The sequence below is a fragment of the Populus nigra genome, chromosome 11 (genome assembly GCF_951802175.1).
Source record: "Populus nigra chromosome 11, ddPopNigr1.1, whole genome shotgun sequence".
NCBI classification, from domain to species: domain Eukaryota; kingdom Viridiplantae; phylum Streptophyta; class Magnoliopsida; order Malpighiales; family Salicaceae; genus Populus; species Populus nigra.
Genome location: NC_084862.1, coordinates 9,661,056 through 9,685,642, shown reverse-complemented (window position 1 = coordinate 9,685,642; position 24,587 = coordinate 9,661,056). Strand labels below are relative to the sequence as shown.

Here is a 24,587-nt window from a genome sequence, read left to right as displayed (position 1 = left end):
TGGATTTTTATCAAAAAAAAATTAAAAATGAGAAAATATAAAAAATATATCAAAAAATATTTAAAAGAAATCCAAAAAATAATAGGAGCGAGAAAAGGACTGGAATGCTGAAAAAAAGGATAAAATTGGTTGAGAAGGTTCAAAAATGTAAAATGTTGAAATTTAACAGTATATTTTACTAATAAGAGCCCTGTTGACAAATAAAATTCAAGTTGAGAAAGAAAAGTCTAAAATCAAATGTTTATGAACTCAATTAAATTTTATCTAAGGTTTAATTGAATTTATGGAGGGTTTGATTACAAGAAAAAATTATTTTCAAGTAAATTTAAGCTTTTATTGGAAGAAATTAAAGTTTTGGGGTCTAATTATAATTTTAAAGAGTTGATTTGGTCAAATCATGGGCTTAATTGTATAATTATTGAAGTTTGATGGTCAATTAAGGACTTAATTGAAACAATCCAAAACCAAGGACTAAATCGGAAAAGGCGCTAAAATCAAGGGGTCTAATTATAATTTATTCGGGGGGCTTGATTACAAACAATACAAAACTCCAATGACCAAATCGAAAATATATATTTTGAATAAGCAAACGGTGCCGTTTAAGAGGCACTATTCATTCTCTTCTTGTTGAGCCGTTTCAACAGACAGAGGATTTGATTCAGCAACAAAAGCCGCAGATTGCTTCAGTTATGGGGAGCCTAATGCACGCCGGCCATTACTATTTTCAAGCAATAACGCATGCATCCTCTGGCTATAAAAGCCAGAGGAGAGACCGAGCAGAGGGACCCGGGGGGGAGAAGAAGGGAGCAGGGAGAAAACATAAAAAAAAAAGAACGAGAAGGAAGGAGAACTGGGCGGCATAGGGAGAAAGAAACAGAGGGTGGGAAATCTTTTGAAAGAACGAAAAGAGAGATAGACAGAGGGAGGAGGAGGAAGAGAGAGGGCAGAGAGGAGAGGCTACAAAAAAACAAAAGGATACAGCTTTAAGAGAACGGAAGAAAGGAGGAGAAATTGAAAATACCAGAGAGAGCAATAGGGAGAGAAGAAGAAGCACACTGAACAGAAACAGAGGACACGGTGAAGATACAGCACAACGCCACCATCATCTTCGTCCCCTCAAAACCAGGTATGTTTGCTGCCTTTCTCGTTTCCTGTAATGTGATGCCTGTTAATATGTAGAAACGAAAAGAAAATCATGCCGAAACCAACATCTGAGACCACATGTATCATGCTCTGTTTTTTTTTTTTTTCCATTATACACTTACACTGGGAAGGGGATGAACAGTGCGAAGGTAATTTAATTACCTTCACACTGTTCATGCACGCGATACGCGTGCATGTGCTGAAAGGAGAGGCTGGTCACTGGCCCAGGCTGGGCTTGTTAGGTCCAGCCCAGCCACATGGGTTGGGCTGGGCCCAGCCCGCAAAAAAAATTATTTTTTTAAAAAATCTGAGTTTTTTGCAATTTTTTTATATGTTGTATTTTAATCAATAGCGGTTTGTATTTTTATATTGTAAAGATACAAATTCGGTATTAAAATACCTGATTTTCGTCAAGACATAAAAAAAAAACAAAAATATTTTGTTTTCTTGCTTACGGCCAAGTCTCTCAAAAATAAAAAAATCATATTGTATTTTCATACAACAAAAAAAATTTCAAAAAAATATGTATTAACATGCATTTTGGCTTTAATAACCAATTTATTAAAGTCACGAGAACTAGGCCAATATTTCAAAAATTCTAAATTTTTTTTCTTTTAATATCTGGGGTTATGATCTTTTACGTAAGACGTGTTTCAGATATTAAATTTTCTTTGTTGGCATTAGACCGGTTAGGTTTTACCCGATAAGATAATGATCTCTTTACCGAAGAGAACTTTTCTTAAACCATAGACGGATCAACAAATAGAAAGCACGACATGACCTTAGATTTTATTAGACAATAAAACAATGCAGCTTACCTTAAGTAGAGCGTATTTGGGGTGCTAATATCTTCCTTTTGCACAACCAGTCCCCGTACCCGATCTCCGAGACCAGTTAGGGTTTCTAGTGACCAAAATACTAGGTGGCGACTCCCATTCCATTTTCCCACTAATAAAAGACAAGAATTCCTTGTCTCCACACGTTTGCCACATAAGATTATATAAAAATTCGAGGGTGAAAGTTTTCGCCGTGACGCCGCACACGTGCGACATTAGTCACAATCCAAATGCATGTATAATGTTAAGAATTAAAAGCTAGCTTCTAGCTTATATAGTGTTTGGCAATAATCTTGATTGAGTAGAATTATAAATAAGAGTGAACCTTATACTGTGTTTGGCAATAATCTTGAATCTGATTTTCAAAAAGATAGAATGTAAACCACATGTTTATATATAGGTGGGGGGTATGAATCATAGACTTCGAAATCGATCAATTTTTGATTGAGTAGAGATATAAATAAGATTGAACCTTATACAGTGTTTGGCAATAATCTTGATTGAGTAGAATTATAAATAAGATTGAACCTTATACAGTGTTTGGCAATAATCTTGATTGAGTAGAATTATAAATAAGAGTGAACCTTATACAGTGTTTGGCAAAAATCTTGAATCTGATTTTCAAAAAGATAGACATTCTTAGAATGATAAGCTTGGAAGAGCTGCAAGGTGCAAGCATATGCTGAAGAAGAAAGAGGACAATTGCCCTACATGAATGGCAAAGGGGGTGATTGTTAGGTTTGTTGCCATTAATGTGCAACAAATGAACAACACCATCCATTGACAAATGTAGCAGCCCATACCAAATGTCAATGTTTGATAGCCACCATTGTTGAAGATGAACTGAAACTGATGGCACCATTCTTGCCTATAAATAGACACCAAGAGAGCAGAGCAGTGTGTATAGTAGCAGAGCAAAAAAGAGAAGAAGAGAGAAAGAGAGAAGGGTTGCCAATGACAGCAGCTGCAAGTGTAGCAATGAGAGATGGGAGTTGAGTGAGTGGATGTGATCTCCTCTTCCATGTTTTGTGTATTGTATTCTTTTTCTATTTTTATTAATATGGATTACTCTCGTAGATGTAGGTTTTTTGACGAACTACGTTAAATATTGTGTGCCAGCATGCTAAGGCTCCAATGGGTAATGATCATAAACACCACCGGTTTGAGAGATAGAATCCCCAACATATATTACATTAGATTCCATTACATATTATAAAACATGTCATTAGAAATTTTATTATATGTAATTGCTTCATGGATATCATGGGTTTGCTCAACTTTAGTTATTATAAGGTTGCTTCGTGTTTAGGAAGTTAATTGGAACTGCACTTTTTGTAATTAGATATCTGCGTAATTATTCTTAATCATGTAATGGTTTATTATTTAATCTTTTTTTATATAATGCTTGTACTTTAACGAGTCATTAAATTATAATTTTAAAAATTACATTAATGTGCCATCACATCACATTCCATTATATCTGACATCATTTACAATAAGGCTAAATTATAAAAAAATTAAATCAATCGTTTACTCTTTTTCTGTTTTTTGAAAATGTTTTGTTAACTTTTCAAAAACATGTGATTTATATAAAATAGTTTATAAGGAATTTTCTGACATGTAATGTCTTTTATATAGGTTTATGAATGATATACAAGGCAGAACACATGAAAAGAAATCAAATTTACAAACCAATCAATCTTGCAAAGGTTGGACAGACACAAATTTAATTAGGGGTTTTAGAAGTCCAATTCAACTGGGGCGGATGGCTATAACCAACTTTTAAGTTTTAGACATTGTCATTAAATTATGCATAAGTGTTCAAACTTTAAAAATTCTAATTTGATACTTTGCTTAAAAATTGAATTATATGGGAATTTTCCCGACATAACCTATCCATTCAGTAAGTTAAAATAAAAAATTAATGATTCATTGTTTAATAACACTACATATTAATCAAGTGAGCTGCATAATAAATATGCCATTAAATAATTAAAATAATATATTAATGTCGTTCATTGTTTATATGAATACTTAATGATTTAGTTGTTTTGTTAATAATTTATATATTATCATGACCATATTTCTTATGAGTTTATTACAAATGAAGGACAAATTTGTTTGGATTCATTGATTGGTGTTGGAGTACTTGTATCTCTTAAAAAACATGAGTAAATGTAGTATACATACCAAATATATATATATAAAGAATATATTCTAAAAATCAACCACTGGCAAATTTAAAAACACTCATTTAGCATCAAAATCACGTCCATCTTTTATTATTATTATTAAGGAGTTCAATAAGAAAAGGTATAGTAAAAAACGTCATGCAATTTCCCTATAAATAGCCTTCCTTTGATGATGATTTAGGTGCTCGAGCATCAAAGTACTGGTCTCTATTTCATTCAAGAAAATGGAAACCCAAGCACATTTAACAGCAAACACCAATCAACCAAACCATTCTCGTCCAGAGGCAAATTTCCCCCCAAGCGTGTGGGGTTGTAGCTTCGCTTCATTTTCCTTCCCACAAACGGTATTCTACTTCTCTTCTGTGTGTATAACAGTGTATTCTTCTTTTAATGATTTTAAGTATCAAGAAAAAAAACTGTATATAATTAAGCTTTTAGATTAGTGGGATCTATATATCATCCAATTCTGCACTATATATGATTATCATCTGATGTTTCACAGTTGTTTTTTTTTTTTTTCTTAACCATATATATATCACTTCTCTCTCTCTTTTTAATGATAAAATATTCATATGTATCTTTTGCTGCTGATTACTTTTACTTTAAACAGAGACTTCATTTTTTATGGAGTAAAATTCTATAAGAAAAAACATTATCAATAGAGTAGAGAAAAACAAAAACACGTTAAGGATTACTCAAAGCTATCAATTTATATTAACTGAATATTTCACTGCAGGAATTCGAGTCATACAGCCGACAAGTAGAAGAGTTGAAGGAAAATGTGAAGGACATGCTGATGGCATCCAAAAAGGATACAGTGGAACATATTGAATTCATTAATCTGTCATGTCGGCTCGGTGTGTCATATCATTTTGACGACGAGATTGAAAACAGCCTGAAAGAAATTTTTGATGACCTTCCCCATCTTCTTGAGAAGCATGACTTCGATCTCTACACTTTGTCACTTCTATTTCGAGTATTGAGACAGCATGGATTCAAAATGCCTTGTGGTGAGCGCATACTTCCAGTACTTTATAGCCTTTCAAACCTTAATTACCATCTCCAAAATTAGTTCTTTGACACTATGAGAGCATTCATTAATTCCAGAGGAAAAATTAAATCTTGACTTCTGAAAAATTAATTCTTGGACAGCACTTTAAACTCTGCTAAATCTTTCTTTCATTGACAAGAAGTAATCTATGGTCAAATTAAGATTATTAAAAAAATGACTAGAACACTAAAATTATTCTTTCATGAATCAGTTGTGTTCGACAAGTTCAAGGACACCAATGGAGAGTTTAAGAAAACAATCATCAACGATGTTAAAGGCATCCTGAGCTTGTATGAAGCTTCGTTTTTAAGTGTGCATGGTGAACAGATACTGGATGATGCCCTAGTTTTCACAAAGGCAAACCTGGAGTCTTTGGCTATGCAATCAAGCCCACGTCTAGCAGACCATATTAGGAATGCTTTGATCCGGCCCTTTCACAAAGGCATACCAAGAATTGGCGAGAGCCTACCGAGTGGAGGCGCAGTGGGCAGATGAAGGCCATGTCCCACCATTTGATGAGTATGTGCGCAATGGATTAACCACAAGTGCTTATGGGGTAATTACGGCAGCATCCTTCGTTGGAATGGATGAAGTTGCAGGGCAGGAGGAGTATAAATGGCTAAAAAGTAATCCAAAAATTATGAAAGCTGGAAAAGATGATCTGTCGTTTAGTGAATGACATAGTGGGCCATGAGGTATGATATTTAAATCCCAAAAAAAAAATTTATTAGATATATTGATAATTGAATTCTCATTTACCATTTAAATATAGAACCTATTTTGAAAAGTATTAGATTCTCTTTAATTTATTTGGTTTGATTTGCTTTATAGGAGGGTTTTTATAATTTTATAATTTGAGTTGTGGATTTGACCGATTAATATAGATTATTCAAGATCAATCCAATATATTGCTATTCAAATTGTTTTTTTAAAATATTATCTTGTTATTTTTTTAATCAAATTATATTTTTACTAGTCGTTTGAGTTGTTTTTGAACCCATCAAATTGACGATCATGTTACATTAAATAAGCTTATGTATAGTTTTTTTAAAAAATTACTAAAAAAACATTGGCAATACCTAGATATTTTTTTTGTATATTTTAAAAATTTTAATTTGATCTGCCGCTTAGCGCAAGTCACCAATCTAGCAGAACTTATTTTAAAAAGTATTAACAAATTCTATCTTTAAGTAAACTAGTTCAGCTTATGATATACTGAATTGTTTCTCCTAGATATTTTGATTTTTTAATTTCACTACAACATTATCCAGTGTTACCGACGGACTCATTCCGTCGGTGACAACAATGAAATCCGTCGGTGAAAATAATACCGACGGACTCACCGACGGAACACGTCCGTCGGTAAAACATTCGTCGGTAAATCCCATTTTCATCGCTAATTCTGTCGCAAATAAAAAAAACCACCCACCGACGGAAACACCGACGGTTTACAGACGGATACGCGCGCGCCAAAAAAAAAGTTTCCCGCGGTAACATTACCGACGGAATAAATCCGTCGGTAATTTCAAGGGTAATTACCGACAGCATTACAGACGGATTTTCCGTCGGTAAGTATGGCATGGCTGGTAATTTTGTTGCAACTCTCTGTGTAATATCGACAGATATTATCTGTCGGTAATGCCGTCGGAATTTAATCCCCGACGGATTATATCCGTCGGTGATGCCGTCGATAATGATGGCATGGATGGTAATTGTTCGGCAACTCTCTGTTAAATACCGACGGATACTATCCGTCGGTATATCCGTCGGTAGGTATTTAAAATATATATATATAAAATAATTTATTAATTGTAAAAAACCTTAATAAACAAATAGAAATGCATTAAACATTAATAATGTAAAAGTAATGTTAAATAATATTCATTACAAATTTAATGTGTTTAAAAAGCAAAATTAAACTAGAATAGCGGCGAAGCTGGAGGAGGAGGCGGAGGAGGAGGAGGAGGCTGGTTGTTCCTGGGACCATACGGCCAAAAAGAAGCTGCACAAGTATCGTCACCCATCTTTGATCTCATCTCCATGACTATTTGACGGAGCTCATCATAATTCGCCGAGAGTTGTTGATATTGTTGTTTCAACGCAATGAACTCCTCAGACTGGGTGTTCGATACTGATGGAGAGCTTCCAACAGTTGAGACACTACGAGTCGAACGCAAGTTGTCAGCCGTAGTGTTGGAGAGCCCGTAGACCCTATTTTTATCAGGTCCACCAGACGATCCCGCCTCCATCCACAAATCTGGATCGAAATCTGGATGGGTCGACGGATTGTCCCCATATCTCTCCCTCAACCGGCTATTATAGGTCTCCTGAAAATTCCATCGGTAAAAAAATCATCAAATGCAATTCAAGATGCAATTCAAGAAAATAATAACTTACAAAATAAAATGAATGAACGAACATACTACGAAGTGCTGAGCACGGTTGTCCACGAACTGCTGCACCCCCTTTTGGCGGTCTTGACTCCGCACATGCGTCTCTACAAACAGCTCCATTGGACTCGGTTCACGTCCAAGAGACACAGCCTGTAAGGAAAAAATAGGTTGAAAGTTAAATATATTATAAGGAACGACAAATTAATTAACGATATATTTCATTAAAATTAATCTTACCATCCGCTTTGCATGTGCGCTGAATGGGACGGATCCGCCAGTGTGCGTGGTCACCGAACCATAAATTTGCCGGTTCCGGTTGTCGGCGCCAGACTGTGAGCGCCGTGAGAACTGCTCTGAGGTCACGTGCTCAATATATGCCGTCCATATTTCCCCTGAGATGAATGGCGGTTTGAATTCCTGCCAAACCGCCACCTCATTCCATCCTTCAAGACCGTTATCCCTCGCATGTCTTTTTGATTTTTTTTGGGTGTCATACCAAAAATCACGCAACCTACTTCCATAGTAACAAATTAGAATTTAAAACATAAAATTATAAAACAAAAATAAATATTATTTTCGATGTTACCTAGTTGCCGCGTGATTCTCCCATACCCTCCTCACAACATTGTTGTTCGCCCTATCCCACTCAAATTTGTTCTGTGTATATAAATAATTCATATAAAATAAAAATAGTACAAGATATAAAATTATATAAATCATTTATTAAAAATTAACACCGACCTAAAATCGCTTAAACCATGCATCGATATTAGGTTTCCACTCAGGATGTTTGGAAACCTTGCTCCATTGAAACAATGGAATCTCCATCGACAATTTAAACGCCAATGTTATAGTCCTTGCAGCCTCAATGTTTGTGAACCTGAAATTAAATAAAAGTAGTAATTAATATTAATTGTGATTTCTTGTCACAAAATAAGTATATATAAAAAAACTAAAACCTAAACAAACTTACATTGAGAGGTCATCCTTCCATTGTGCCTGGTACTTGCGGGTGAATTGACCCCGCTGTGAAGGCACACCGCTTCTGCGCTGTGAAACCGCGCTAGAAGAGGCAGCATCACAAGTTGGCGTAGATTCCTCGCCGTGATCAGCACCTAAGGATACGTCCTCCTCGCTGCTAGAAGAACTAGCTGCAACCGTCTTCTGACGACGTGCTGTAGATTTCATTCTACGCATCTACACAAATGTATACGAATAATTACATAATTAACTTTGATTATTTAAAAAAAAAATCGACAGAGTCTCCCCTGTACTGGGGGGTCCCAAGTTGTCGACAAAATCATATTACACTTCCAATTTTATTTCACATCCCGATCCAATCATCCTGGATCTCAACCCAACTCATCATCATCAACACAACATTTTATTCAATAACATCATATAGAATTACAACTATGAACATTCATTGTTAAATTGGTACTAACATTAGATTTAAGTCATACAAATATCCTAAATTAAGATAAACTAATTAAATGCAATTATATATATATATAAATTAACATTTTTAAAACAAATCAACAATAACAATTATATTTATAAATTAACATTTTTAACATAAATTCAACAATAACAATTATAGCAATACAAACAATAATATCCTAAATTAAGATAAACTAATTAAATGCAATTCTATATATATAAATTAACATTTTTAAAATAAATCAACAATAACAATTATATTTATAAATTAATATTTTTAACATAAAATTCAACAATAACAATTATAGCAATACAAACAATAATATCAAAACTAAAAAACTAAAATTAATAAATAAAATTAAAAAAATAAAAAACACTACACAACACACAACACACAACATAAACACAAAACAAACAAATTAAAAAACTAAAAAACATTATATCAATTCAAAATAAATTTGGGAATAAAAAATGCTTACCTTAATAATGTGTTGAATTTAAGATTTTATCTACAAACAATATACAAAACAAAGAACACTAAAAAAAATAATCATAATTAAAATAAAAAAAAGATAAAGTTAAAGAAAAAGGGATACATACCTTTTAAAACTACCACCAAAACAATAAAATCCTTCTAAAAGCTAAATATAAATGAGAGAAGAAGAGCAAGGGAGAAGAGAAAGGGAGAAGAGGAGAAGAGGAGAAGAGAAAGGGAGAAGAGGAGAAAATGAACAAAGTGGGGGGATGGGCGGTATATAAAGCAATATTTCCGACGGAATTTCCGACGGACATTAATTGCACCGACAGCAATTAATTTCCGTCGGAAATTCCGTCGGAAATTAATTGAAATTCGCACCAAAAAGTTTGGAAATCCCGCCAAACTTTTCGATCTGTCGGCAAATCTGTCGGAAATTCCGTCGGTACGGGTGCAGACGGACACGTGTCACACATGCGTGATCCGTCGGTAATGCCGTCGGTACTGGACGTCGGAAAGTCCGTCGGTAATCGTGCAGACGGACACGTGTCAGACATGGGACAACCCGTCGGTGATTCCGTCGGTATTGGACGTCGGAAATGCCGTCGGAAATCCGTTGTAAATCCGTCGGTGAATGTGGCAAAATCCCGTAATTTGTTTTGCAACTCTCTGTGAAGAGGAGAAGATGAACAAAGTGGGGGGGGGGGGGGAGGGCGGTATATATAGCAATATTTCCGACGGAATTTCTGATGGAAATTATTTGCTGTCGGTGCAATTAATTTTCGTCGGTAATTCCGTCGGAAATTAATTGAAATGCGCACCAAAAAGTTTGGAAATCCCGCCAAACTTTTCGATCCGTCGGCAAATCCGTCGAAACTGGTGCAGACGGACACGTGTCAGACATGCGTGATCCGTCGGTAATGCCGTCGGTATTGGACGTCAGAAATTCCGTCGGTACAGGTGCAGACGGACACGTGTCACACATGCGTTATCCATCGGAAATCCGTCGGTGAATGTGGCAAAATCCCGTAATTTGTTTTGCAACTCTCTGTGGAATACCGACGGTTTATATTCCGTCGGTAAATCCATCGGTGAATGTGGCAAAATCCCGTAATTTGTTTTGCAACTCTCTGTGAAATACCGACGGTTTATATTCCGCCGGTAAATCCGTCGGTGAAAAGGTAAATTTTTCTTATTTTTTTAATGTAACCCTCTCAAAAAATCTTGAATTGCAATCTTACAAAACACACAACACAATAACAAAGGCTGACCCTTAAAGAAGAATAAATATTTCATGTTTCAAATTATTACATTATAAAAATAAGGCTTTATAACATGTTTAGTTACTCGGAATTTTCATCGTCGTCCTCTATTGAATTGTTATCATCAGCTTCATCGCACCCTTCAATTTCGTTATCATCTTCTTCAACAACATTCTTTCTTCCACTAGTAGAGCTCAGAACAACATTTAACTCCTCTGCGTCAACATCAACAAGACTATCGTTGAAAACATGAAAATTCAAATTTTCTTCTAAGTCAATCGACGGAGCAACTCGGTATGGTTCAACCAACTCACTTGCTTGAAAGACTTCATCTATCACCCTTGTGTCTTTTGTTCTCATCCTGAACAACCTCGACACGACCCTTGGGTTTTGTTTTTAAAACGGATAGCCAATCAACTCTTGATCGGTCCTTTCTAAAGGAAGGGGTGTATGTGTAATAAACTTGTTGGCATTGCTTTGCGAAAACAAAGACGTCGTTTACGTTGCGGTGTCTAGCTTTTGAATTGATTTCAACGAGACCATAGTGAGGATCTACTCTGATTCCTCTGTCAGTTGTGTCATACCAATAGCATTTGAATAAAAACACTCTATTTTGCTCGCTATGATATTGCACTTCGATGACCTCTTTCAATCTACCGTAGTAGTCAACTTCAAACTCACTAGAAGTCGATCCCTTAATACAAACACCGCTGTTGTATGTCTTTCTTCCATGCCCGTATTCTTCAGTATGAAAGACATATCCATTGACAAAATATCCATTATAGCACTTGACTTTTCTTTCAGGGCCCAGACACAGTAAAGACAGTGAAATAACAACACTACCTCCCATTTGATAAACCTAGCTTGTAAATTAAATACAACAATAATCAATAAACGGATATTATGTAACAACAATAATAATTAATTACATTGCAAGAGATAATGAGTTTGTGATAGGACTTACATGTGTTCTAAACCATGTGGCAAATTGTTCATCTTGTAATTGAAAGATCTGGGATTCGGTCAGCTGTGAGTTATTGGATAGTAAGTATCGTCGATGTTGCCTGCAAGGTTGTTCCAAAGTATATGAGTGTATGGTATCACAAAACATAAATAGTACACTCTTGACAAAGTTTAAGTCGAACATCCACTTACTTAATAAAAGGTCTAAGCTCATCACAGTTAAATAGGACATAATTGTGTGCTTGTCTGAACTCTATTTCAGACAAATATCTTCCACTCACGACATTTTTAGGTGTGGGTCGTCCAGGATTGGAGAATATTGACAAGTTCCCACTTGAATGCACTTCACCACCATCATCATGCCGTGGAACACAGTTTATCCTCGTTCTCAAATGAGGTTCGAAATAGTATGAGATAAATGTTGAGATCTCCTCAACAATATACGCCTCACATATTGACGCCTCAACATGCGCCTTGTTCTTAACCTTTTTTTTAAGATTGAACAAGTACCTGCATATATATATATATATTAATAAAAAATTATCAATTAAAAACATTAAAATAAAAATAAAAACATTTAATTATAAATGTCATAGCAACTGTAATATCTAACCTCTCGAATGGATACATCCATCTATACTGGACCGGTCCTCCAACTTTTACCTCAAACGGTAAATGTACGGGTAGATGCTCCATTGAGTCAAAAAATGGTGGAGGGAATATCATCTCAAGTTTGCATATTGTCTCGACGATATTCTTTTCAAGCCTTTCAATGTGATCAACATTCAACTTGCTGGAGCATATGTCTCTGAAGAAATGACTAATCTCCGTTAGTGCATCCCATATCCCCTTTGGCAACAAATCACGAAAAGCTAATGGGATGAGTGTTTGCATAAACACATGGCAGTCATGACTCTTCATTCCATATAATCTGCATTCCTCCGTATTAACCAGCCTTGATATGTTCGAGGCATGTCCATCGGGGAAACGTAGACTCTTAAGCCATTTGTAGACTAGTAGTTATGCGTTTTTCTCTAGCACGAAGCTTGCTCTTGGTTTTGCGACCCGTGACCCATCACAAACCAACTCCATATTTTTACGGTTACAAAATAGCGCTACATCCAATCTAGCCTTGATGTTGTCCTCTGTCTTCCCCTTCACATCCATAACGGTGTTGAAAATGTTCTCAAACACGTTCTTTTCAATGTGCATGACGTCAAGGTTATGGCGGAGAAGATTGGTCTTCCAATAAGGAAGCTCCCAAAATATACTTCGCTTCACCCAATTATGGGTCAAACCAAAACCAGGAAACTTCTGCTTACCTGATTGGAGACCAAACACAATTTCACCGTACTCTGACACAACATCAAACAATTCTTCACCGGCAAGAGGCGGGGGTGCAACATCATTTTCAACTCTGCCAACAAAGAAATCCTTTCTGTTATTTCTGTACCTGTGGTTATGTGGCAAGAAACGACGGTGACAGTAAAAAAAAGAAGCTTTACCCCCGTTTGTTAGCGTGAATGCCTTGTTGTTCTCCATACAATATGGACATGCTAGCTTTCCATGCGTGCTCCAACCAGAAACCATTCCATAAGCTGGGAAATCATTGATAGTCCACATCAAAGCCGCTCTAATAACAAAATTTTGTTTCCTCGAGATGTCATAAGTCAAAGCTCCAGAGGACCACAACTGCGTCAACTCATCAATCAATGGACGAAGACAAACATCTATATTCCGCCCCGGACTGCTCGGACCTGGTATGACCATAGATAAAAACATGAACTCTAGCCTCATACACATCCCCGGTGGCAAGTTATAAACCGTCAGTATGACCGGCCAACAAGAATAAGGAGCAGCAAATGACCCGAATGGGTTGAATCCGTCTGTATGACCGGCCAACAAGAATAAGGAGCAGCAAATGACCCGAATGGGTTGAATCCGACCAACCCAAGACGCACGTTCCTTGATTCAGCTGAAAAGGGAGGATGCATACTGTTAAAGTGTTTCCAGGCTTCACCGTCAGAAGGATGAACCATCACTCCATCAACCGCATGGTGTGATTGGTGCCATGTCATGTGTTCAGCAGTCCTTGGTGATATGAATAACCTCTGTAGTCTAGGTGTGATTGGGAAGTATCTAAGTTTTGTATATGCCACGAGAGTCTTCTCTCTACCAGTTCTGGGTTTGTAACGGGAATGCCCGCATGTCATGCACTCGGTCATCTCAGCATTTTCAAGGTAGTATAACATGCAGAAGTTAGGGCATATATCAATTTTCTGGTATCCTAAACCGAGGGGTTTCATCATGGACTTGGCAGCATAGAAGTTCTCTTTCAGCCTGTTCCCTTCAGGTAAAATGCTTCTCGCCCATTCAATAATCTTGTCATAACCGGCCTCACTCAACCCGTGATCTGACTTGATGGTGAACACCTGTGCTACGGCTGATAATTTATCGTGGTTCGTGCAGCCATCCCATAATGGTTCGTCAGAATCTCTCAACAGATCAAAAAACCTTGCTGCATCTGTATTAGGTTCTTCTTCTATGATTGGACATTCCCTGACATTACCTTCACTCATTCTCATTGCATCCATAACCATATTCCTGTAAGGATTACTGTTCTCATTTCCAACTTCATGCATGTTGCTAGCACTAGAAGTTGACCCAACCACTTGTTCTTCCATGCTCTCATCAGGAACAAATAGTTCTCCGTGAGCATACCAACACAGGTAATCTTCCATGAACCCTTTGGTTAGAAGATGCATCGTTACAACATCTTGATGCAGAAACTTTAAATTTTTACACTTCCTGTATGGACACCTAATACCACCATCAGTAAAATTCCTCGGAATAGATGTTGCGAAATTAATAAAACCCTGGACACCGTTACAATAATCCATCCTCCGTAATCCTTGGGGTGAGTCCCGATACATCCATGAACGATCATCCATGACTTCTATTGAACCTCTATAAAACATAACAAAAATATTGGTTTTCCCCGACATTATCCAACAAACTAAAACAACACTTATGTTAAATATTCATTATCAATTATCAACTATCAACGTTCATACATACAAATTTATACATATATAAATTTATAGAAATCACAACTTCGAAATATAATTGATAACAATTAAACAAGACACTTAAACAAGCTATTAATTATTTATTTCATCACAACGACACATTTAATTCGGTGTAATTCAAACAAAATTTCAACAATTTACAAACAAATATAATTTGATAAAATCTAAAACAAACTATAACAACTACAAAATTATACATTCATACTACAAGTTTCTTTGACAAATAACAATTAAACAAGTACAAACATTAACAAAATACATATACTAAAACAATAAAATTCACAATTAAATATTAAAACTAAAAAGGATAGATTTACTTACAAAAAAATGATAAAATCTACAAGAAACGGATATTGTGACCACGTACAAGATATAAGAAACTTGAGTGCTCGTGTTGAGAATAGTGGAGAGTTTGGGATGGGTGTTTGGCTGCAGTTTGGGAAGGGAGCTGTAGTTTGAGAGGGGAGAGGTGGGATGGGAAAGAAGAAGAAGGAGAAACAGAGGAAGAGAGTGTCGGCAGATGGGTGCATATAATGGTTTTTTCCGACGGAATCACCGACGGATTACTTCCGTCGGTGATGCCGTCGGTGACAGCGCCACGTCACTGTACGGCTATCTCAGTTTGAATCCCTCGGTACTTTCCGTCGGTAAAATCGTCTGACGTCACCACGCCGTTGCATATTTCTAGACGAACTGTATACCCCGTCGGCGAAACCGTCGGTATATACCGACGGAATAAATCCGTCGGTATATACCGATGGATTTTGAGACGGAATTATTTTTGTCGGTATAAATTACTGATGGAAAAATTCCGTCGGTAATTCCGTTGCTTTTCTTTGGTTTTCTGGTAGTGTTTTTTGCATCAGTAAAAAGGAACCAAGGCTCTACTCATGACTATTCCTGTCTTTTTTTGTTTTGTTTGTGTTTTGAATTTGTCATGCTAAGTTTCTTTTTTAACCATTATAATCCTATATTTGTTTGAAGGATGAGCAGAAGAGGGGAGACTGTGCATCCGGTGTTGAATGCTTCATGAAACAATATGATGTCTCGGAAAAGAAAGCAATCGAAGAGATACAAAAGATGGTTGCAAATGGATGGAAGGACATCAATGAAGATTGCATGAGGCCAACTAATGCTCCAATGCTTCTCCTTCAACATATTGTTAACCTTGTTCGAGTTACCGAGGTTACGTATGGGCATAATGACGACGCCTACACAATCCCACTAAGTTTAAAAGACTATGTCACTTTATTATATGTTGAGCAAGTGCCTATGTGTGAATAATGGGGTAGAATTCTTACGTTGAGCTCATGCTAGAACTCTCTATGAATGTTGCCGAATGCATTGTAATAAAACGAGCAGGTGACTCGTGAACATTATAATCTCTAAGATAGACTATAAGTGTGTGTTTTTTTCCTCATATATATATATATATATATATATATATATTGAATTTAAAAGTTGCGTTTGAATTCTATTTTTAAAAAAGTTAAATCTTGTTGTGAGTTTTCTAAATTTTATATATTATTTTTATATTACTTATGTATTTGTTTCATATAGGATTGTTGGTTTTATCACACTCCATCTCTTTGTAATCTATCTTTTGAGGTTTATAAAATGGAAGGAGTTTAAAAATAAAAATAAAAATAAAAAAAGTTTTAGATAAAAAGTTCTTCCTTATTAAAAAAAACGAAAGATGGGGGGGAACACTCTCTTTCAAAAACCAAAACTTTCCTTCCAGATAACAAACCTTTATCTCACAGTTACATTCAACAACCTAATATTACCGCCCAGACCTACAAACCCAATCACCTCCAACCTCAACCCCCATCCAACACTCTAAACACTCAAACTTTAATACATACCCTGTTTCTCATCTGCAATGTTATTTCGAAAAATTTCCCAAGTTGGGTCGATTACCAGAAGCTTAAGGCCTGTTTCAGAAAACAGGGCAAGGAAAACAAATCAAGCAGGAAAGCGCTGAATGATGTATAGACTGATCCATCAATGATGTATAGACTGCTAGGTCAAAGCAAGCAATCATCTCTCGAAGGCAACCTCCTGAATACGTTTTGAGGTATTGGTGCGAGAGTAACTTGAAATCTTGGAGACCTCATTAGGTAGGTGCCACGAGGTAAAACACTATCCAAGCGACTAGGCAGAAAAGTGTGAAGATTAAAGCAGCTCCTCGATCCCTCCACGAAAATATAGCATGAAACCTCTCCAATTGAGTTGCCAAGTCACCTACTGTTTCTTCTATCCTGTATCCAATGGCTCTCAACCTGTCACACCTGAGCCTCAAATCCTCTAATGGCGTAGATGAAGGGAACATGTCCAACTCTTCCTGCCAGTCTAAAGTATTCACATATTCAACTTGTGATAGATTCGCGTCCAAAAATAGAATGTCTCAAGTATTAACAGTAACAAAACAACTCTGCAGCAGTAGCAGGAGACAGCAGCAGCAGCACCACAGGATCCTCACCCTTGTCAGCAACCATTATGAATTAACACTTCCAACGGCTACTATTCAGAATGGTAATTAACCATACATGGAAATCATAGGAATCAACAGCTACCTCAACCAACGGCTACTTCTTAAAGAAAGAAACTACAGCCATGGCAGATCTCTCATAGAAGGAAACTACAGCTACCTCATATCAGAAACAAATCAATATGCATAAATAAGGAATATTGTATTCATAGAAAGAAATAAGTGATGAAAAGGCTATAGTTAATTACTACTCTATATATAAAGAGTATCCTATACAAATTAGAATTAGTGCTCACGTTTGTATTCCTAACAGTAAATGTAGTAAATTCATATTCTTCATCTACTGCATTCCCTTATTCAGCTTTCTTCTCTTGGTGTCAGAGCTAGAGTGAGCTCACACATATCAAATACAATTACATATTTCACAATGACTTTGTTATCTCTCAATGTTGGCAACTTTATTACCCTCAAACTTAACCAAACAAACTACTCATTATGGAGAGAACAAGCTCTGGCTCTTGCAGAAAGTCAGGAGCTAGTTGAGCATCTCACCAATGAAGATCCTGCACCAGCAAAATACAACACACAAGATTCAATCAACAATCTGCAAACAGAAAATACAGTACCAGTCCTAACAGAAGCCTTCATCACTTGGAGAAAATCTGACCGACTCCTTCGAGGTTGGATTATTGGAACCTTGTCTGAAGAAGCACTTAGTCTTGTTGTTGGACTAGAAACAGCATCTGCTGTTTGGGAAGCACTGAAGAATGCGTATGCTAAGGATTCACAAGAACGTGAATTTACACTTCGTCAGCAGGTTACCTACTTCCGTAAACATGAAAATCAATCCATGGAAGAGCATATCCGCACCTTTAAAAGCTTGTGTGACAGCCTTACTGCAATTGAAAAACTAGTTTCAGACAATGAAAAGGTTTTTTGTCTTCTCACCAGCCTTGGTCCACAATATGAAAACTTCACAACAACCATGTTGAAGCCTCCAAGACCATCCTTTTCAGAGCTGGTTTCACAGCTTCAAAATTTTGATCAACGCCGTAATTGTTTCTCCTCTCATACATATATATCAAACACACAGTTTTCACAACAACAGCAAAGCCATCAGCAGAGAACACAACAGCCTTCCTCAGCACGCAGCACATATCAGTTCACATCCAGTGGAAGAGGATTTCAAGCGCAGCAATCCAGAGGTCAAAACAGAAGGTATTTTAATCCCACTCAACAACGTCGTCCTCCACCACCAGGAGAACGCTGCATGACTCAAACAGAACGAGATTTGTATCGTGAAGACAAATGACAATATTGTGGCACAACGGATCATATTGCTAAAATATGCTGGTGGATACCTAAACAAAATACTACTCAGGACACTGAAATCCCACAAGCACTAGCAGCCCTTACGCTAGACAACACTGTGGTTGACACGGAATGGACATCAGACACTCGTGCATCGAATCACATGACAAGTAAGCCATGTATGTTAACTGATGTTCGTAAGTATTTTGGAACTAATTCTATTGTTATTGGAAATGGATCGTCTCTACCGATTGTTGGTATTGGAGATTCATTTATTAAACAAAACAATACTAAATTACCTATTAATGATGTTCTTCTTGTTCCTGAATTAACTAAAATTTTACTTTCAATAAGTCAGCTTACTAAACAATTTCCTGTGAACTGTGAGTTTTCCGACGTCAATTTTTGTGTTAAGGAACGGAAAACAAGACAACCTCTGATCACAGGTAGACGTAAGGGTGATCTTTATGTCTTGCACAACTTGCCAGAATTACATTTTTCTTATCGTTTTAAAACTAGATTAGCAGCAGTTTGGCATCAACGCCTAGGACATCCTCAAGCTTCTGCAGTGCAGCTATTAAAAAATAAAGGATTGATTGACGTCACAAGAGCTATGAAGACTGAGCACCTTTGTGATAGTTGTTAATTAGGAAAACTTAGCAAATTACCTTTTTCACATTCTGAACATTCAAGTACTGATGTTTTTGAAAAAAATACATTGTGATTTATGGGGACCTGCCCTTGTTTTATCTATTGGAAAATTCAAATATTATGCTTGCCTAGTAGATGATTTCTCTAAATATGCATGGATAATTCCTCTTCATAACAAATCTAATTTTCTAACAGTGTTTATATCATTTGAAAAGTATGTTAGTAGGCAATTCAATAAACAGATCAAAGTCTTTCACTCAGATGGAGGAGGAGAATTTATTAACTCAAAATTATCAAGTCATTTTCGCTCCACAGGAATTGTTCACCAGGTATCTTGTCCTTACATTTATGAACAAACAGGTATGGTTGAAAGGCGACACAGAATTATAAGAGAACTAGGTATGACAATGTTATTCCATATTGGTACTTCTTTATTATAAGAGAACAGGAATTGTTCACCAGGTATCTTGTCCTTACATTTATGAACAAACAGGTATGGTTGAAAGGCGACACAGAATTATAAGAGAACTAGGTATGACAATGTTATTCCATATTGGTACTTCTTTATTTTTATGGGTTGAAGCTTTCACAACTGTCGTTTATCTCATTAATAGACTGCCCTCATCTGCTCTTAACTCTGACACTCAGTACTTCCGATTACATGGTAACCACCCTATTTATTCATCTCTTCGTATTTTTGGCTCCCGATGTTTCCCTTACACTTGGGACACAAGATGAAATAAATTTGATCCAAAAGTATTCCATGTATTTTTGTAGGATATAGTGATCAACATAAGGGATATAAATGCTTTCATCCAACAAGCAAAAATTTTTTTTGTCTCACGACATGTGGTTTTTAGTGAATCTATCTTTCCATATAAACAAACTAATACCACCACAAATATTGATCGCTCTAATCATGTCATTAGCATATTTGACTCTTGGCTAACTATCCCTGCTTCATGTTCTCCTGCAGATATCTCTAAAACACCAGCAGCGCCACCATGCTTCAGCTTACTGCCATACCCCTGCTCCCTACCATGACCTCAGATACACCAGCGTGTTTTACAAATATTTCTCCAGCTGCTGTTGCTCTGAAATTCCATGGTGACAGTACTCCAACTCGCCAGCAGCTTCAGCAGCAGTATGACACTTCAATTACTCAGCTGGAGACATTCCAACAGGAGACAGCAGCAGCTTCTTGCCCTGATATCTCTAACTCTGCGGCTATACAATCCCTTCATGATGTCTCTAATTCTGGTTCTCCCACTGATCCATATATAGAACCCTCTTCCTCACTACAACATCATAGTTCGGAGAATGATATTCAGCAGGTGGCAGCTCTCACTCAGCAGGAGATTGCCCACAATCTCTGCCCTGATATTTCCCAGCAACCACTCTCTAAGAACTTAACTACTCTGCAGCAGCAGGACCACCCAAATTCAGCTCCTCACTATATGGTTACTCGTTCACAACGTGCACTACACCAAGCTGCACAACCTCCCTGTAGTGATGCCTCTACAGACGAGTTTGTTCCCAATTCCTTTACTTCAGCTCTTCGCACCATGACCACCGGGTCCCAGCATGGCATCATAAAACCAAATCCCAAGTATGCATTAACATTTGTCATCTCTGCTGGGATACCGCATGAACCGCGATCTGTGCGAGCTACACTAGCTCATCCAGGATGGAAAGCAGCGATGAAGGATGAACTTACATCCTTACACCAAAATCAGACATGGAAATTGGTACCTCGTACCACCGATATGCATATCATAGGTTCCAAATGGGTGTTTAAAACCAAACTTAAATCTGATGGTAGCTTGGAGCGTCTCAAAGCCCGTGTTGTTGCCAAAGGATATCACCAGATTGATGGCCTAGACTACACTGAAACATTCTCTCCAGTTGTAAAGCCCGGCACCATTCGGCTAATTATCACTATAGCTCTTGTTTATTATTGGCCCCTACGGTAGCTTGATGTAAAAAATATGTTTCTGCATGGTTTGATTTTTGAAAACCGCTACATGGAACAGCCACCAGGACTATCAGATCCTCAACATCCACATCATGTCTGCAAGCTCCAACGTGCCCTCTATGGCCTTAAACAAGCACCTCGTGCTTGGTTTGATCGTTTTAGTTCCTTTCTCCTCAAATACGGTTTCCTTTGCAGCTTAGCATATCCTTTTCTATTTACTTTTCATTCTGATCATGGTTCTCTTATTCTCCTACTTTATGTTGATGACATATTTCTTACAAGAACTATAGATACACTTGTTGCAGACTTCATTACTCTACTCGGTCAAGAATTTGCCATGAAGGACTTAGGCCCTGCTCATTATTTTCTTGGCATAGAAATTTCACCCACGCCAAATGGACTTCACTTATCACAATCACATTATGCCTTTACAATTCTAGAACTTGCTGATATGGTTGACTGTAAACCCATGACTACACCACTTGAAGCACGAACTAAAGCTTCCTCAAATGCTCCTCTTTTAGCGGATGTCAGTTTCTTCCGGGGGCTTGTTGGCTCCCTCTTGTATCTCACCCTTACTCGACCAGATCTCTCTTTTAGTGTTAATTATATCTCTCAATTCATGCATGCTCCTACAACTGTTCACTTAAAAATGGTCCGCTGTATCTTACGATATGTCAAAGGTACTATTAATAATGGTCTGCACTTCACTTCTAATACTAATCTTAATTTCTCTACTTTTTCATATGTTGATTGGGCTGGCTGTCTTACTACACGACGTTCTACCACTGGCTACTGTGTCTTCCTTGGATGTAATCTCATCTCTTGGTGTGCTAAGAAACAACATACTATTTCACGCTCTAGCACTGAAACTGAATATTGTGCTATGGCTAACACGGCTGTAGAACTTACTTGGTTGACCTACATCCTTCATGGCTTACACATTCCCTTGATATCTCCACCGGTGCTCTATTGTAATAATTTCAGTGCGCTCCATATGACGGTTAATCCTGTTTTCCATGCTCGCAGCAAGCATATTGAACTTGATTATCATTTTATACGCGAACGCGTAGCTCTTGGGAAACTTATTACACATCATATTCCCACTACACATTAGATTGCTGATCTGTTTACTAAGCCAGAGGCATCTTGAAATAGTTGCGCAAAGCTCTGAAGAAGAGGAAGGCAAAGAAAGATAGAATTACAATCTCTGAATAATATACAAAAACTGAAAACACTGCAAACATGACAATCGTCGTCGTTGAATTCTTCCACTGGCATTGGTCATCAAGCCAAATCAAAGTTGTCTTGAAGAATTTCGAACATTCCATCACTCTTTGGAAATTTGTTTTTCCCCTCTTGAAATAATTCACAAACATCTTTTGAAAATGGTGGCTAAAATGTGCAGTACGCTTTTATGAATCAGTTGTGTTCGACAAGTTCAAGGACACCAATGGAGAGTTTAAGAAAACAATCATCAACGATGTTAAAGGCATCCTGAGCTTGTATGAAGCTTCGTTTTTAAGTGTGCATGGTGAACAGATACTGGATGATGCCCTAGTTTTCACAAAGGCAAACCTGGAGTCTTTGGTTATGCAATCAAGCCCACGTCTAGCAGACCATATTAGGAATGCTTTGATCCGGCCCTTTCACAAAGGCGTACCAAGAATAGAGGCTAGAAAATACATCTCTTTCTACGAAGATGACGAGTCTCGCATGGACACTCTACTCAAGTTTGCCAAGATAGATTTCAATCGAGTTCAGTTACTGCATCGACAAGAGCTATCCATTGTTTCGAGGTAAGTTATAGAGAACTATCAAACTAAGTTTCTATTAGAATTTCTTAATTTACTCGGTTGCTATTTACATTTTAGGTGGTGGAATGATTTAAATTTTTCTGAGGAGTTTCCATATGCAAGAGATAGAATTGTAGAGATCTATTTCTGGGCAAATGGAATCCATTTCGAGCCTCAATATGCTTTCTCTCGGATGATGGTCACGAAATATACAAAAATTGTATCACTGGTAGATGATACATATGATGCATATGCATCTTTTGAAGAAATACAACATTTTACTAATGCAATTGAAAGGTTTGTTTCTTGTTACCTCATAGTCTGTCTTTCTCTTCTAAATCTTTCATAAACAAAGAAGTCGATACAAAGATGTTCAGGAAAGGAAATGTAATTTTCTGTTTCAATTTCAGATGCAGCATGAATGCTATTGATCAACTACCTGCCGATTACATGAAAGTTCTTTATAGAGCTCTTCTGAATCTTTTCAACGAAACTGAGAATGATATGGGAAAGCAAGGAAGATACTATGCCTCATATTATGTGAAGGAAGCAGTATGAATATTTTTCCAGTCTGATGCTTTCTTTTACTATTTCTAGCATAATATATTGTTATTGTACATATATTAATTTAATTATTGCATAGGTTTTACCACACAATCTTTGTTTTATTTGTATGCTATTAGTTCAAAGAATTGGTGAGAGGCTACCATGCGGAGGCGGAGTGGGCAGATAAACGCCATGTCCCAACATTCGATGAGTATGTGCGCAATGGATTAGCCACAAGTGCTTATGGGGTAATTATGGCAGCATCCTTCCTTGGAATGGAAGAAGTTGCAGGAGGGGAGGAGTATGAATGGCTAAAAAGTAATCCAAAAATTATTAAAGCTGGAAAGATGATCGGTCGTTTGATGAATGACATTGTGGGCCACGAGGTACGATGTCGGAATTCTTAAAATTAAAAATTACTAGATACATCGAGAATCGTATTCTCATATCTTATATAAGCGAGGAACCAATTTTGAAAATTATTTACAAATTTTATCTTTTAAGTGAAAAAGTATTAGTTCAACTTATGATATACTTAATAACTTTCTTTCTTCTCAATATTTTTGTGCTCAGAAATTTTTCATGTTAAGTTTATTTTCTCAAAACTATAACATCGTTTATATATTTGAAGGATGAACAAAAGAGAGGAGACTGCGCATCCGGTGTTGAATGCTATATGAAACAATATGATGCATCGGAGAAGAAAGCAATTGAAGAGATACAAAAGATGGACGTTAATGCGTGGAAGGACATGCATGAGGCCAACTAATGCTCCGAAGGTTCTCCTTCAACATTTTGTTAATCTTATTCGAGTTACAGATGTTTTTTATGGGAATGATGACGATGCCTACACAATTCCATCAAGTTTAAAAGATTATATCACTTTATTATATATTGAGCAAGTGCCTCTGTATGAATAATGGTGTAGAATTCATACTTTGAGCTAAAACGAGCTTATGGTAAGTGGTGGAAC

General features: G+C 36.9%; 1 pseudogene; it reads left to right on the top strand.

Moving 5' to 3' along the window:
- The first annotated feature begins 4,395 nt into the window (after positions 1-4,395).
- On the top strand, positions 4,396-24,553 carry LOC133706354 (probable terpene synthase 6; annotated as a pseudogene).
- The last annotated feature ends 34 nt before the right edge of the window (positions 24,554-24,587 follow it).